Consider the following 18,069-nt stretch of genomic DNA (forward strand, 5'->3'; position numbering starts at 1 on the left):
TATTGGCTGTGTGTTGTGGGGGAACTTGTAGCGCCTCAGTTTCCTCATCTAAGTGAAATGGGGGTTATAATGAACACTTGGCCACATGTGGTTGAGAAAATGATAACACTTAGGCTGGTGTAGGTCCTTGAAAAATACTCAGTAATTGTTAGCTATTATGCTATTTATATTAGCATCATGTTTGTATTTATGATCATTCTCCTTCCTGTAGATGAGTACTGACTACAGTAGCTTAACTCTGAAGGGGGAGGGTTGGGTAAGATGTGGCCAAGGGGCTTGTCTGGTAACTGGTGTGGAGGTTCCCTTGTTCCTCCTAGGCAGGGGGAGGATCCACCGGCAACCTGGGCTTCAGCCATGCAACTGCAGCCCAGAAATAGAGTCTTCGTATACTGCGAGTCCCACTTGATCCCCATCATTTTCTGGGGCCCCAAGCTATACAAACTTGGCCCAGCCTTTTGTCTCCCACCCCTTCCCTCTGGAGATACATTGGGCCCCTTTGAGTTCCTCCAAGCACCTAGGTGCTTTATCCCAAGGCCTTTGCGTGGAGAGGTTCTCATTCTTAGAAAGCCCTTGCATTAATGCAACCTTCCTTGAGTTATTGGAGTTCTTTCTTTTTTAAACATTTATTTTATCAATCTATTTATTCATTTATTTTTGGCTGTGCTGGGTCTCCACTGCTGTGTGTGGGCTTTCTCTAGTTGCAAAGACTGGGGGCTATTCTCTAGCTGTGGTGTGGGGGCTTCCCACTGAGGTGGCTTCTCTAGTTGTGGAGCATGGGCTCTAGGTGCACGGGCATCAGAGTCATGGCACGTGTGCTCAGTGGGTGTGGTGCGTGAACTTTGTTGCCCCGTGGCACATGGGATCTTCCTGGGCCAGGAATCAAACCTGTGTTCCCTGCATTGGCCAGTGGATTTCTAACCACTAGACCATGCGGGAAGCCCCATGCAGTTATTTCTTTAAACAACTGTCTCACAAATCACATGACCTATTTTGAATTCTAGACAACTAAAAACAAAAGATTCCCCGCCCCCCCGCCCCAGCAACAATAGACTCCTGCATGCAATGAACATCAATCTCTTGGGCTTACGTTCAGTAAAAAGTAAGAATAATAATACACACACACAAAAAACCAACAACGTAGCTATAGATTCATGTTAGCTCTTCCTACGATTTTAATAACCACTGTCCAAACACCAGAAGTGGAAGTATAAACCCTTCCCAGTGCAAAGAGACTGGCCTCTTTTGTTTCAAATCCAATTTCTCCCTGGTGGGATTTTTCTTCTCCAAGTCAAATGCTAACTGTCTTTTTCTCCTTTAGATATTTCTGACTTGGAAAAGTGGTGGGCAGAACATCTGCTGGCAGCCAGAACATACAGAACCACTTCTTCATTCTTTCAATCATTTATTTGTTCATTTATAAAAAGGAACAAATTTGAGTCAGTTGTAGTGAGGTGGATGAACACAGAGTGAAGTAAGTCAGAAAGAAAAGAACAAATATCATATATTAACTCATATATATGGAATCTAGAAAAATGGTCGGGGGGCCAGCTGGAAAAATGGTACTGATGAACCTATATGCAGGGCAGGAATAGAGAGGCAATGTAGCGAACAGACTCTGGACACAGCTGGGGCAGAAGAGGGTGGGATGAACTGAGAGAGTAGCATTGATATATATATATATACACACTACCATGTGTAAAATAGCTATCTACCACGAAGCAGCTGTAAAGGACAGGGAATTAAGCTCAGCGCTCTGTGATGACCTAGAGGGGTGGGCTGGAGGCCCAAGAGGGAGGGGACATATGTATACTTATGGCTGATTCACATTGTTGTACAGCAGAAGCCAACACAACATTGTAAAACAATTACCCTCAAGTAACAAGAACACAAACCATTGTGGGGTGCCCACCGTGTTCCATGGGCTGAGTTTACAGAGATGACTGAGCCCAGAGCTCGATAGGCCTGTAATCCCATATGACTGTTTTGTCCAGCTTTCTCTCTCCTACCCCTTCCCTCTGGAGATACAGCGGCTTCCTTTGAGTTGTTCCAAGCACCTAGGGACTTTTTCCAAAGGCCTTTGCATGGAGAAGTTCTCAGTCTTAGAAAACCCTTTCCTTTCTCTTGCCCCATCCAGGCTCTTTCTCAGTCAAGCTTTCCTGGGTTTCTAGAACTTATGCACTTCACACGCTTGGCGCCCTGTACCTCTCCTTCCCAGCACATAGCTCAATTGTAATTAAATAATGTGGATAACTATGGCTCACTGTCTATTCCCTCTCCTAATATCTAGTTCCATGTGAGTGGAGGCCATTCTGTCTTTTTTGACACTGTGCTTAGCACAGAGCACATTATTGGTGCTCAATAAATACTTGGCAGGCAAGGAATGAGATCATGTTCCCTCACCCTGGGGATATTCACAATTCTGTAGTTTTGCTAATCACCAGCTGAGTGACCGTGGATGTATCATCTGCCTCTCTGTGCCTCAGTTTTTTCCTTCTGTGAAATGGGGAAAATAATAGTAGAGTTGTTGTGTGAATTTAATGAAATAATGTATGTAAAGCTCTTAGAAAATGCCTCATGCATAGTAAGCGCAATGCTCAATAATCTTAGCAATGGTGATGAGGAGGAGGATAATAATGACTGTGATGAAAAATACATAGTGTTCTGTGAAAACTTTGAGGAAGAAACTGCTGAGTGGATGTTGGACTAGATCTAGAGGGATTCTTTAACAAAAAAGTGATGTTGGAGTGGCGACCTAGAACTGAGTAGTCAGGGGGAGGCTGCTTTGAGGAGGGGACCTTCAGGCTGAGACCCAAATGGCAAGGAGGGAGGAGCCATGGGAGGATCTTGGAGAAAAACCTCCCAAGCAGACAGAACAGGAGGTGCCGTGGCCTTAGGAGGAATCCCGTTTTGTTTGTTCCAGGAACAGCAAAGAGGCCAGTGTGGCCAGAGCAGAGTGAGCAATAAGGGAGGTGGTAGGAGAGGAGGTCAGATCATACAGGGTCCTTTAAGTGATGGCAAGGGTTTGGATCTTATTTGTAGGTGTTGGAAGGTTTTGAGATGGGGCTGATCTTGTTTTGAAAGGGTCACTCTATGGAAAACTATGGAGGTTCTTCAAAAATTTAAACATAGAACCATCACTGTTCTTATTCAGTCACCAACTTGTATCTAACTCTTTGTGACCTCATGGACTGCAGCACTCCAGACTTCCATGTCCCTCAGCATTTCCAAGAGTTTGCCCAAGTTCATGTCCATTGAATTAATGATGACATCCAACCATCTCATCCTCTGTCACCCTCTTCTCCTTCTGCCTTCAATCTTTCCTAGCATCAGAGTCTTTTCCAATGAGTCAGCAGTTCACATCAGGTGGCCAAAGTATTGGAGCTTCTGCTTCAGCATCGGTTCTTCCAAAGAGTAATCAGGATTGATTTCCTTTAAGATTGACTGATTTGATCTCCTTCCTTTCCAAGGGACTCTCAAGAGTCTTCTGCAGCACCACAGTTTGAAAGCATCAATTCCTCAGTGCTCAGCCTTCTTTATGGTTCTAACGCTCACATCCATGCATGACTAATGGAAAGACCATGGCCTTGACTATATGGACTTTGTAAGCAAAGTCATGTCTTTGCTGTCTAACACAGTTTAGGTTTTATAGCTTTTCTGCCTGGAAGCAATTATCTTCTGATTTCATGGCTGCAGTCATCATCCACAGTAATTTTAGAGCCCAAGAAGAGGAAATCTGTCACTGCTTCCACCTTTTCCCCTTCTATTTGCCATGAAATGATGGGACCAGATACCATAATCTTAGTCTTATTTTTAATATTGAGTTTTAAGCCAAATTTTTCACTCTCCTCCTTCACCCTCATCAAGAGGCTCTTTAATTCCTCTTTGCTTTCTACCATTAGAGTGGTATCATCCACATATCTGAGGTTGTTGATATTTCTCCCAGAAATCTTGATTCCAGCTTGTAATTCAACCAGTCTGGCATTTTGCTTGATGTGCTCTGTGTATAAGTTAAATAAATGAGGTGATAATAAACAGCCTTGTTGTAATCCTTTTTCAATCCTGAACCAGTCAGTTGTTTCATACAGAGTTCTAATTGTTCCTTCTTGACCTGTGTACAGGTTTCTCAGGAGACAGGTAAGATGGTCTGGTATTCCCATCTCTTTAAGAGTTTTCCACAGTTTGTTATGATCCACACAGTCAAAGATTTTCGTGTAGTCAATTAAACAGAGGTAGATGTTTTTCTGTAATTCCCTTGCTTTCTCTATGATACAGGGGATGTTGGCAATTTGATCTCTGATTCCTCTTCCTTTTCTAAACCCAGCTTAAAGATCTGGAAGTTCTTGGTTCATGTAATGCTGAAGCCTAGCTTGGAGGATTTTGAACGTAACTTTATAACATGGGAGTTGAGTGCAATTGTCTGGTGGTTTGAACATTCTTTAGTACTGCCGTTCTTGGGAATTGGTATGAGGATTGACCTTTTCTAGTCCTGTGGCCACCATTGGGTTTTCCAAATTTGCTGATGTATTGAGTGCAGCTCTTTAATAGCATCATTATTTAGAATCTTAAGTTGTTCTTCTGGAATTCCATCACGTCCACTAGCTTTATTGGCAGCAGTGCTTCCTAAGACCCACTTGACTTCACACTCCAGGATGTCTGGCTCTAGGTGAGCAATCATGGTTATCTGAGTCACCTGCTAAGAGAGTAGATTGTACAAATTCTCATCACAAGAAAACAAATTTGTTACTATATGTGGTGATGGATGGGAACTAGACTTATTGTGGTGGTCATTTCTCAGCATGTACATATTTCAAATTACTCTGTTGAACACCTTAAATTAATACAATGCTATATAGCAGTTACATCTCAATAAAAAATCAATAAATCAATAAATAAGAGAGTCACTTTAACCACTATATGAAGAATGAGCTGTAGGTACAAAGTTGGACATGTGAACAGAACATGCCAGGAAAAGAGGGCATTTCAGGGGGAGTAAGTGGCAGCCAAGGACACTGAGTTGGGAATGAATGTAGTTTGTTTTGGGGAACAGAAAAAATTCAGAGTGACAGGTTCCTAGTGTGCTTGGAGGAAGATGTGTGTGCAAATGGGACTGGGGCCCAGATTTTGAAGGTCTGAAGGACATTCCAGGGTATTCAGATTTTATCATGGAGCAAGTTTCTGGAAAGATGCTTAAGCAGGGAAAAGATAGAAAGTTACAGTAAGATCCAATCAGTAAAACATGAACCTTTCTAGGTATCTCAAACAGAAGTAATTTAATACAGGGAAGTGCTGAGAAATGAACCAAGGGATGATAAACCAGCTCACAGTTTATCAACACCAGAAGCCAGTACCACTCTCTGGGCTGGGGAACATGGCAAAGAGGAGGTACCAGAATCCAGAAGCTGGAGTTGTTCAATAGGAAGTAGATCCACAGCAGGGGCTGTCTCGCCAAGTTCAAGCCATGGGAGAGATGCAGAAGCTGCCAAAGCCAAATGCATGAGACAGAGGCTGGGAAAAAAGTGCCCTGACTTCTTGTTTTTCCACCCTAGATCTCCCACCAATGCTTCCCATTGGCTAAACCTGATCAGAAGTCAGATAGCAGGAAGGCTGAGAAACAGCTTGTAGAAGTGCAAGAATGGATCTGTGGGCTAATAGGACATGATTGGCCACACGACCAATTCTGTTTCCTAGAGAGACTGCAGTAGCATCTGTGTTAAGGAAGGCAGGCACCAGCATCTGTGTTAAGCTAGGGAGGCCAGATAGGAAATGACCACAGGATCCTAAAGAGTCCGTGATGAGAATCTGAACTCAGGCAAAGGTAGTAGAGGGGAGAGAAGAGGTGGGTTCAAAGGACATGCCAAGATCTGGGTGACCACTGGAATGCAGAGAGCGAGGAGCGAGAGAGGATATTGGAGATTTTGAGTTTGGGCAACTGTGCCAAATCCGGTCAGGGAGGGGAAGGAGTGAGAGTGAGGAGCTCCATTTCTTTCTTTAAACAAAAAAAACTTTTTTTTTCTAATGTGCACCATTTTAAAAGTCTTTCTTGAATTTGTTACAGTATTGCTTCTGTTTTATTTATTTATTTGATGCAAGGCATGTGAGACCTTAGCTCCCACACCAGGGATCGAACCCACACCCCCTGCATTGAAAGTGAAGTCTTAACCACTGGCCTGCCAGGGAAGTACCCAAGGAGTTCCAATGCAATGTCCTGAGTTTGAGGTACCCCCAGGTCACCCACATGGAGACCGTGTATGCCCCCTCAATCCTTGGTTTCATTCTCTGTTTATGAATGATGAGTAATAATAGATAATGGTTATTGGTCCTTACTGTGTGCCAGGTGCAGCTCTAAGTATTTTATGTGTGATAATTAATTTATAGTTATGATGCCCTCATGTGGAAGATATTGTTACTCCTATTTTACTGATAAGGAAACTGAGGGACAGAAAGAGAGTGCCTGACTAAATTCACTGAGTTTGTAGGGGTTCTGATGTAACTCCAGCCTGCCTCAACCTCCTGTTCAGAGAATCAATTGAGGTAATATACAATTCAGGCTCTGACATAAAATAATTATATTTTGTTTTAATATTATTGTCAAAGATATATTTGCTTTTGTGAACAATGTTGACTCACACAGTGTTTAAGGTAATGTTAACGTATCACTGAGGGAGGAAAGAGTTATCAGAGCTGAAATCACACAGTATTTGAAGGCTGATAGACTTGAATTCAAAATATGGTCTCCTACCTTGGCATCTTGGTGACCTGGGACAAATGAACTTACACTCTCTGAGCCTCAGTGTATTTATTTGTAATATGGGCACAATGATGCCTCACTTGGGTGTTGAGAGGATTAAGCAAGGTGAAGTATGTGGTACCTAGCACATAGTAGGTGGTTCATTGCTACTGGGTCTTCTTACCTGGGGAGTCTCTTGGACCAGTAGAATAAGAGGAACATGGACTCTAATTGTGATTCACTAGGATCTATCTTTTTGTGAGTCCTTTCTACTCACAACTTTGGTTTCTTACCACCAAGGGAGTTGGAATAGACCTCCAAGGCTCCAGCCCTGAAAACCTGGCAACCCACGATCTCACATCTCCAACTTACTTTATAGTTGATTTGCAATATTATATTAGTTTCAGGTGTATAGCATAGCGATTCAGTATTTTTTATAGATTGTGTGTATGTGCTCAGGCATTTCAGTTGTGTCTGACTCTCTGTTACCCCATGAACTGTAGCCCACTAAGCTCCTCTGTCCATGGGATTCTCCAGCTAAGAATAGTAGAGTGGGTTGCCATGCTCTCCTCCAGGGGATCTTCCCTACCCAGGGATAGAACCTGTGTCTTCTGCATCTCCTGCAATGCAGGTAGAATCTTTACCACTGAGCCACCAGGGAAGCCCCTTTTACAGATTATACTCCATTGAAAATTATTACAGGATAATGGCTATAATTCCCTGTTCTGTACAATATATCCTTGTTGCTTATCTGATTTACACATAGTTGCTTGTATCTCTTAATCTCTTACTCCTAATTTGCCCCTGACCTCTTCTCTCTTCCCTTTGATAACCACTAGTAAGGCAATGGCACCCCACTCCAGTACTCTTGCCTGGAAAATCCCATGGACAGAGGAGCCTGGTAGGCTGCAGTCCATGGGGTCTCGAAGAGTCGGACACGACTGAGCGACTTCACTTTCACTTTTCACTTTCCTGCTTGGAGAAGGAAATGGCAACCCACTCCAGTGTTCTTTGTCCGGAGAATCCCAGGGGCGGGGGAGCCTGGTGGGCTGCTGTCTATGAGGTCGCACAGAGTTGGACACGACTGAAGCGACTTGGCAGCAGCAGCAGCAGCAGTTTCTTTTCTTTATCTTTGAATCTGTTTTGCAGAAACATTTACTTGCACTATTTTTTGGATTCCACACGTAAGTGACGCCATACAGTATTTGTCCTTGTCTGGCCGATACCACTAAGCATAATATCTCACGGTCCATCCATGTTGTTGCGAATGGCAGAACTTCATTTTCTTATGGCTAAGTGAAACTCATGGGCTTATGAATATATCCCAAATCTTCTTCATCCATCCCTCTGTTGATCAGCATTTGAGTTGCTTCCATATCTTGGTTACTGTAAATAGTGCTGCTATGAGCGTTGGTCACACCCCCAACTTTTCATGCTGTCAAATGGAGACATAACATCAATCTCCAAAGCAGGCTGAGTACTGGGGGCCAGGCTGAGAACATGTTGTCCTTGGGGACAGCCGTTTGTCCTTAGAGGACAGGGATTTGACATCTGGAGGACATTCTTGGGTTTTTTTGGTCAAACCAAACAAAGAATGCTTTGGAGGCAGGATCAGCACTGGGGTAATGTCTTTAAGAGTTTGAAGCATCTTACAGATGGGCCTTCTATTCATAAAATGTCATCTTATTACTCTAAATTTAAGCATGGGTAAATGAGTCAGATTGCTCTTATCTTCATTTATTTGTTTGCCAATAAACTTTCTGAGTGCCTATTATGTGCCAGGCATGGTGAAAGCTGCTGGTGATATAGCAGTGAACAGAAGTCCTCTTGGGGCTTACATTCTATCTGGGATAAACAGATAAACAAGTAGGCCAATAAACAAGTAAACACATAAGGGAATTTAATGGAAAATAGGATAGAGAGGGGGCTAGTGTGCTCAAGTGAGTGGTCAGGGAGGCCTCTCTGAGAACACAGCATCTGAGATGAAATCTGCAGGGTAAGGAGAAAGAAAGTGAAAGTGAAGTCGCTCAGTTGTGTCCAACTCTTTGCGACCCCATGGACTGTAGCCTACCACGTTCCTCCATCCATGGGATTTTACCATGCAGGGTAAGGAAAGGCAGGTGCAAAAGTAGAAGAGAGTTCCAGGCAGAGGGAATTGCAGGTGCAAAGGCCTTAAGGTGAGGAGAGCTGGAGCCAATCAGATGAGAGAGTGAGGAGCAGCCAGAGCCCACTGACAGCTCTTCCTCCCGGTGCACGGATGCGGTTGGACCACTCTCTCAGTGTGGGAGGGACAGTCTGGGTTGAGACTTAATTTACATTTCAAGAGGGCTAGAAACCTTTGAAAGCAATTTTCTCGGCTGACTTCGGAGAATTAATTAGTTAATATCTGCATGACACTCAAAAATCTTGGAGGAACAGGAATATATTATTGTTATTTCCCCATTGAGGCTTTCTAAATGGAGGTCTGAGTACCTGGGATTTTTGCCCAGAGGAGGCTGAATGAGAAATGGCCCGCGGTCCCCTGCAAAAGAAACATTTCTTTCTCCTGCCCTGCTGGGAAATCTGACTTCCATTTTTATAAGGCCAAAGAGGTACTTGGAAACAGGGCCAGTTCTGACTCTGTAATTAATTTCAAAGAAAGTCTTTTACCTTCACTGCCTATAAAAAGATTAAAAAATAACTTTTGTTTAGGCAATACCTTTCTCTAGAGAACTCACTCAACTCCACAGTGAAGAGTTTGATCTTCTTGCCTTGCTGTGAAGTAGGCAAGAAACCCACTCCCGTTCATTTTTATTTTTTCAAACATGCAAGAAATTATACCAAAGGTTTCCTGGCAACCTTGGGGAATCCAGTTGTCAGAAGCTGCACCCTTCACTCTATCCCAGATCCTTAACCTTGACTCCACTTTCTGTCTTTTGATAATTTGGATGTTTGCTGAGGATTTTCATCCAGGTAATTTCTCTTTCTCTCTCTGTTTTTTCCTAATATCAGCTAGACACTCTACACGCATCATGTCATTTACTTGAAAATGTACAAAGGTGCCTGTTTTTTCATGAATGTCATAGATGAGGAAACTGAGGCTTGAAGAAGCCAACTCTGTTCCTGAGATCACGTTGCTTATAAGAGGAAGGGCTGGGATCTGGACCCAGGCAATTTGACACCACATGGACATGGTGAAACATTACCATCTACCGCCTCCTTTGGAAGAAAAGCTACGACAACCCTAGACAGTGCATTAAAAAGCAGAGACATTACTTTGCCAACAAAGGTCCATTCAATCAAGGCTATGGTTTTTCCAGTAGTCATGTATGGATGTGAGAGTTGGACCATGAAGAAAGCTTAGCGCTGAAGAATTGATGTTTTTGAACTGTGGTGTTGGAGAAGACCCTTGAGTCCTTTGGACTGCAAGGAGATCCAACCAGTCAGTCCTAAAGGAAATCAGTCCTGAATATTCATTGGAAGGACTGATGCTAAAGCTGAAGCTCTGATACTTTGGCCACCTGATGCAAAGAACTGACTCACTGGTAAAGACCCTGAGGCTGGGCAAGATTGAAGGCAGGAGGAGAAGGGGACGACAGAGGATGAGATGGATGGTATCACCAACTTGATGGACATGTGTTTGAGCAAGCTCCTGGAGTTGATGATGGACAGGGAAGCCTAGTGTGCTGCAGTCCATTGGGTTGCAAAGAGTCGGACAAGACTGAGTAACTGAACCTTTGAACCTTTGAATTAAAACCCTAAGAATGACTGGGATGTCTTTGAAGATTCTTTGTGCAGTATCACATTAAGGGTATCGAAGGTATACTTTTTAGTTTTTGGGAGGCAATACTGTGTTTTTCTTTTTTTGTGTGTGAAGAGATGGGGGTGGGAGGTGGGTGGGTGCAAAGTGGAGAGAAATGCCTTTTATGGATTGTCTGCTAAACCTTGTGAAGCTGTAGCTGAGTCTCGGTGCCAGACAACTGCGCCTGCTGACTTAATGGCTCTGAAGGATGACAAGGCTTAAAAAATCGACTGTCACCGCAGAACTTGGAACAGATTGAAATAGAGCGCTTGAGTCATCTGTTAAAGATGCCACCCTGGGCCCCTGTCATGCAATGCCCGGTTAGAGCCAAGAACACATTAAAAACTAACTACTTTGATTGTGATGCCTAAGGGTCCTTGTCCCTTGCGAGGGGACTGCAGGACGGACATTGCTGCTTGGCAGACACCCTGATTTTGGTGGCCGCTGGTCAGAGACAAGTGCAGCTAGGTTACAGAATAGGCCTCCAGTTCAGCAACTAGTAAACAGTGAGGTTCCCAGAAGACCTCAGAGCAAGAAGGTGAGTCCTGTCTTGCCTGCAGAGGCCCTGTCGACTCTGCTTCAGTGACCCTACATGTCACGGCATGCCATGCAGTCAAGTGCCACCCATGAGCATTCCCTGTGTGTGTACAATGCACCCACAGCCCCACTCATCCTCAGTGTCCTGCCAGACAATCTCCAACCCAGGAGGTTCTTGTTTGGAACTCATCTCTAAATATTATGGAAATGATTAAGAGCATTGGGTTTAGTACTGGAGAAACCCTAAATAGAAAGTCTTCATCATTCCAAATGTGTGTAAAACAAGCCCACATACTCTGAGCAATGCCTGTGGCCAATTAGGATGTCAGAGGAAGCCGGTAGCACTTAGACACTGTAGTCGGGTGCTGTAAGTGCTATTGTGTCATGGGTACGACGTGTATCTTGTTTCTCAAGGTGGAGGAGGGCCTTTTGAAAAGTCAGGTGGGTTTACAGGTTGGATGGCAGGGAGGGTGAAAGCCGAATATACTGATATTGACGATGGAGCAGGACAACTGGCTTGTTATCCTGGCTTCACTGCATACCACTGTGCAACCTCGGACAAGTTACTTGATCCCTCTGTGCCTTAGTTTTACCAGCTTGAAAATGGAGATTAATAATAGCATCTAATTTTGAGGTTTCATGAAGATTAGGCCATTAGAAGTGCAATTCTCTGGCACTGTGTTCTTGCTCAAAGAATTTTAGCTAAAAAAGAAAACTGATAAAAAAAAGTATCCAGATTCTCATTTTTTGCCCTGAAAGAGAAGTGGAAAGAGGGGAGGTTCTGGGTGGGGCTTGAGTGGGAAGTCCCATGAAGTCCTACAGCCTGGGTCATGGTGACTGTCTTGCAGGAAGTATCATGACTGCCCCATGGGTAGTATTGATCAGAAGGAAAATCTATAATATTGGAAGAGGGAAATCTATTAGGGCAAATAATACATACATAAAAAGCATTTAGTTTTACAGGTGTGATATAATAAATCCCCAGCTCCTGGGGTAGCTCAGATGCTAAAGAGTCTGCCGGCAATGCAGGAGATCCAGGTTCAATCCCTGGGTCGAGAAGCTCCCCTGGAGAAGGGAATGGCAACCAGTCCATGGACAGAGGAGCCTGGAGGACTGCAGTCCATGAGGTCACAAAGAATTGGACGTGACTGAGTGACTAACACAATTTCCTAGCACAGAACTCCTAAAAACCCTTGGAATTTCCTGACTGCTAAGAGTGTCTTTTGTTATTCATAAGGGCCCCCTTTAGATGACCCCTGAGTTTTCCTAATGGGATGATGTAGAGTGGAGCTGGTCACCAACAAAACCAAGTGGTCTGGAAGCTAACACTTTGAGCTGCACCCACTGACCTCGGGGAAGAGGAGTGTGTGTGTCTGTTGGGGAGGGGCTGGAACGAGACTCAACTGGCTTTCTCTGCATGCTGCAAGGATGGTGCACCCAATCTCCATGGGGACAGAAAGTCCTGTGCTTGAACCCTTCTGGACCTCATCTTATGTACCTCTTCATCTAGGTGCTCATTGGAATCCTTTACAATATCTTTATATTAATAATAAACTGGAAATAATAAGTGAAGTGTTTCCCTGGGTTCTATGAACCATGATAGCAATTTATTGAACCCAAGGAGGGAGGCTTGGGAACCCCTGGTTTGTAGCCAGCGTGAACAAAAATATAGGCAACCTGGGGACCCCACTACTTGTGACTGGAATCTGAAGTGGTGGCAGCCTTGGGTGACTTAGACCTTGCCCTGTGGGGTCTGCACTAATCTGGGTGGTTAGTGTCAGAACTGAACTCCAGTGAGGGAAGTTCATTGTCCCCCCGGATTTCACTGAGAAGTATCTCACCCAACTCAAATCTGTGAACATTGCACCTGTGTAGCAAAAGAGCGGAGAAGGCATTGGCACCCCACTCCAGTACTCTTGCCTGGAAAATCCCATGGATGGAGGAGCCTGGTAGGCTGCAGTCCATGGGGTCGCTAAGAGTCGGACACGACTGAGCAACTTCACTTTCACTTTTCACTTTCATGCATTGGAGAAGGAAATGGCAACCTAGTCCAGTGTTCTTGCCTGGAGAATCCCAGGGATGGGGGAGCCTGATGGGCTGCCATCTATGGGGACACACAGAGTCAGACACGACTGAAGCGACTTAGCAGCAGCAGCAGCAAAAGAATCAACAAGAATACTTAGCCTACCGGCTAGGGAGTGGTTTCTGGAAACTCTAACCTGGTGGAGTCATTTGCAGACTAAAGGATAAAGCAGGCAGTAGCATTCAATAGAACATCTTGGAGGGTATCCTTACTGGTGTCAGATTTTGAACCCCAAAGTCTAGTAACTGGGGAGAAATAAATAGAAAACACTATACACATACACACATATAAATATGTGATTAGATATTTTGATCAATGCATCTGTAAACCAAGTATGTCTAGTATTTTGTTGAAACTTTCTGGGACCCTTTGGGAGGGAGGTAACACTTTCTACCACCACCAGACCTTTAAGCAAGTGCATAGACAAGAAACAAAAATTGTTGCAAATATCTATAAAGCTTAAAAGTTTAAGCTTTAATGAAGTCTTATACATGACACCCACCTTAAGCAGCAAGTTGAGGATGATGAAAACTTGGCCTATGCAACAAACAGACTCTAGACTGAACCTCAGTTATAACAACAACAGGTAATATTGAGAGCCAGGCACCATATACGCCTTTAACATATGAGCCCTATGAGCCTCATAACAACCCGATGACACAGGTATAATGTTTTCCCCATTGTATTAGTGAGGAAACCGAAGCACCAGAGCTGATAGGTGGTCGAGTCAGACTGAATAAGCCTGAAAACTGAGGATGGATGCCATTGCAGCCCTTACTACTTCCTTTATAGAAACTAGAACCAGAACTGCAGGTGTATATCATTCATGCTTTGTTGATTCAAGTTATTCCTCCATTTGGAGTGAAGTGTATATAGTTCCCATTCCTTGGTGGGGGCTATATAATTCTAAATAAATCTTTTTGTGGTCTTCAGAGAGTCTTGAGCTGAAAAAATCCATCTAGGTGCAGTAATTGGAGAAAACCTTGGCAGGGTGGATTCTGTCCTGCTACTGCAGTGAAAATTCTGTTGCCCAGGCTGTATATATAAATAGCCTACTTCATAGGCCCGCTGAGGTGTCTCAGGCCCATGAGATGAGCATGCCCAAAGCCAGCTTGATACTTATTCTGAGTCTCCTTCTTCAGTTTGTGGTACCAGCATCCTTCCGGTCACCCAGACCATGAACCTAGGGTCCTCCATTTCCTCCCTTTTAGTCCCTGCCCTCAAGTCTAACTGGCCATCAAAAGCATCAGGTGTCATTTCTTAAAGAGTCCCCAGACCTGGTGCTGGCTGTGTCCCTGCTGCTACCACCCTAGTGAGGCGCTCAGATGATTCTGTGATTACCGTAGCAGCCACTTTCCAACTAGTGATCTGGCTCGGTTTTTGTCATCTTGCTTTTGTTTCCTTTCTTTTAAAAAAAATTTATGTATTTATGACTGCTGGGTTTTTATTGCTGTGCAGGCTTTTCTCTATTTGCAGAGATCAGGGGCCACTCTTGTGCACGGGCTTCTCATTGCGGTGGCTTCTCTTGTTGCAGAGCACGGGCTCTAGGTGGGTGGATTTCCGTGGCTGTGGCACATGGGCTTGGTAGTTGTGACTCCTGGGCTCAGGAGCACAGGCTCAGTAGTTGTGGTGCATGGGCTTAGTTGCTCTGTGGCGTGTGGGATCTTCCCAGAATAGGGATCAAATGCACGTTTCCTGCATTGGCAGGCAGATTCTTTACCACTGAGCCGCCAAGGAAGCTCCTATTTCCTTTCATTTTAATTGTACTTTTCCCCTTTACAAATAGTCTCATCTTTTGTGAAAACCTGAAAGGCAGGCACCTTGATTTAAATTCTACTAGTAGCAACCTTAGAGATTTTAAAGAAAATTCTTTTTTTTTTAAATTGCAGTATAGTCAATTTACAATGTTGTGTTAGTTTCTGGTGTACAGCCTAGTGATTCATATATGTGTGTGTGTGTGTATACATATAGCACACATATATACTCTAAAAGAAATTCTTAAATCTATATTTGTTAATAAATGATCAAAATCCATTACAGAAATGCAATTCTGGGGGGGCTCCTTTTTGTGGAAGATGAGAAATTTTGAGGATTTTTTCCTTGTGAATTTAGCTCTGTTACTGTTGTAATTATAATAAAACCTATTGGAGTATGATCAACCTGGTAGCCATACTACAACAATGCTTTAGAGTTATTATTTCTATTCTATTTAACTGGCTTCAACAGAAAAGCACACGTTTGCTAGCCACATTTCCTTATTTTTGAGTGTTTACCTCTGACTGCTAATTCATTTTTTGGCATGAGTCTTCAAATGGTTTATTCAAGATGGGTCTTTGCATGTTCAAGAAAATCTTTTTGGTAATTTCCTCCAGATGACAACTTGGTTGGATGTAGGCTATTAGTGCTTTGTAAATGATGTTCCATTGTTTGCTTCCATTTAGTATTGTAAAGTGCAGGTCTGAAGCCAACATATTTCCTTCAGACACGTATATAGGAATTAAAAAAAAGTTTGCCCCAGTATTTCTACCTGTGGATCTTATTTGTCTAAATAAAAGTCCAATCTCTATTCTTAAATTATCTTTCTTTAGATCCAGAATTTTCCTTCTATTATTTGATAGTGTGTCTGCTCCTTGGATTCTACTTTTGTGTCCTCTTATGATTTTTTTATCATGTTACCATTTCCTCTGAGTTTAGTGGGGGAGGGAGGCAAGTTTTTCTTCCACTTTGTGAGTCTTTCTTCCACATGGCCTTATCTCCTATGTGCAGCTTCTAATTAAGTTATTTTGCTTTCCATCTTTAGATAATCCTTAATCCAAAATTGGAGAAGGCAATAGCACCCCACTCCAGTACTCTTGCCTGGAAAATCCCATGGACCGAGGAGCCTGGTGGGCTGCAGTCCATGGGGTCCCTAAGAGTTGGACACGACTGAGTGACTTCACTTTCACTTTTCACTTTCATGCATTGGAGAAGGAAATGGCAACCCACTCCAGTGTTATTGCCTGGAGAATCCCAGGGACGGGGGAGCCTGGTGGGCTGCCATCTATGGGGTTGTACAGAGTCAGACACGACTGAAGCGACTTAGCAGCAGCAATCCAAAATTAATTCCTCATTGTGACCACTTGTTCCCATTTTATAGACTAAAAAGACTTTTGGGATCTTGTTGAGGTCACACATCAGGTATGTAAGAAACATTTTCTCCCTGTCTTCCTTCCTCTCATCTTCCTCCTTTTCCTCTTCTTTCTTTTTTTTCTTTTTTTTTTTTTTTTGGTCTGGTTATAAATGAATTATCTCTGACTCTGGAGCAAGGCTCCTTCCTTTGAACTGCAGACGATTTGCATACACCTCATGTTGCTTGTCATATTCGCCTGAATTTTTATAAAGAAGGACCTACAGGTCCACACTTTAGAAGAAAAAGTAAAAAAAGCTAAAAGATTATCAGTCATGGCCAAGTTTAGGGACCAGAAGCACATGTGTATGTGTGTGGCTCAAGATAATGGAAGCAGCAAAGTTTCTGGTAGCCTCCTCAGGAGGCTTTATCACAGACCCTAGAAACAAAACCTACAGACTCTGGCACACCCAGGACTCAGCTATACAATGAGTACGGGAAAGTAGAGGTTTATTTGTACCAATGTATGATCTCACCAAACATCTATCTACAAATGGATGGTTTTACTCTATCCATCACCAGTTGAGAGTTGGTTTGGCTAAGAAGTTTTGAGTTTTTAAATACACCCTTCCGTTCCTACCTTAACTAGGAAGATTGGTTCTAAGCTTGGTCTTCCCTTAATTTATAGTTTGAAAATAGGTTCAGTTACACTGCTCTGGGTACTGGGTTGCAATGCTGAGGGAAACAGACATAGTCTTTGCTCTCATGGGATTTGTAACCTATAGGGCTATAGCATAGTTATCAGATGTTAATCCAACAATCATACTAACAGGGGCGAGGGACAGGTAGCCACAAACTGAGAGTGTGTAACTGGGAATGGGGAGGGAGGTCAAGGGCGGCTTCCTGGAGGAAGTGGCATTTGAGCTGTGACGCGGAAGATGGATGGGGATGAAGAAAACCAAGGTGGGAGCAATTGGAAGAGCAGGCCAGGCAGAGGGAGCCTGTGCAAAGTTTTGTGTGGAAGGAATATGAATAAAAACTGCTTCTGTGGTTGGAGTGTGAGCAGGAGGGATGGGGGCTGGGGAATGGTACCAGAAGGGATCAGAGGAGTTGTTAGGGCCAGAGTTAAGGGCAAGGAGAGCCCTGGGAGAATTTCTTTGATGAATAGAGCTAGAAGGGGTAATGACAAGATCAGATTTGCCTATTGGAAAAGGAACTCTGAAAGTAGAGAATCTCCAGGCTGGGGGAGGGCTAGTAGGAGAGGGTAGATTAAAGATCCACTGGGACCTGAGGGATAATCTCACTGTTTGCCCGTAGGTGTGCCCATAGAGAACGTGCCTACTGTTGAAGGGTTTTTGTTTTTCCTGTGTGAAAACCAGCTACCAGTGTCAGAAGGTTTGTCCCTGGGGGGACAGGTGGGGGAAATCAGTTACTTTTCTGGGGCTTACTGATCCAATCCTCCTTCATAAGGTGTGGAAGATGACCTCCCCTGATAGAACCAATGGAGGTGAGTCCACCGGGTTGGTCTTGTTGGAAGCCCATCTCGCAGGCTGTTCAGGGCTTCCCCAGCCCTCCAGGAAGGGGACAGGAGTCCACGCCTCTCAGCCTACGGTGCCTGGAGCCCACACCCCTCTGGCTTAGGGGACACGGGGTCAGGGAGGTTCAACCAGGTTCTCCCCTTCACTGCTTTAACAGAACACCTCTCCAAGGAGGGTAATCCCATGTCAGGCCTCAAAGAATTCTTTTCATCTGGTCCTATCCATGCTCTACTAGGCAGGCATTTTTGAAGCTCCTGGCATGTCAATTGCACCCTGCCTGTATCCTCTCTTAGGCAC

The sequence above is a fragment of the Bos taurus genome, chromosome 25 (assembly GCF_002263795.3).
Source record: "Bos taurus isolate L1 Dominette 01449 registration number 42190680 breed Hereford chromosome 25, ARS-UCD2.0, whole genome shotgun sequence".
Taxonomy (NCBI): Eukaryota; Metazoa; Chordata; class Mammalia; order Artiodactyla; family Bovidae; genus Bos; species Bos taurus.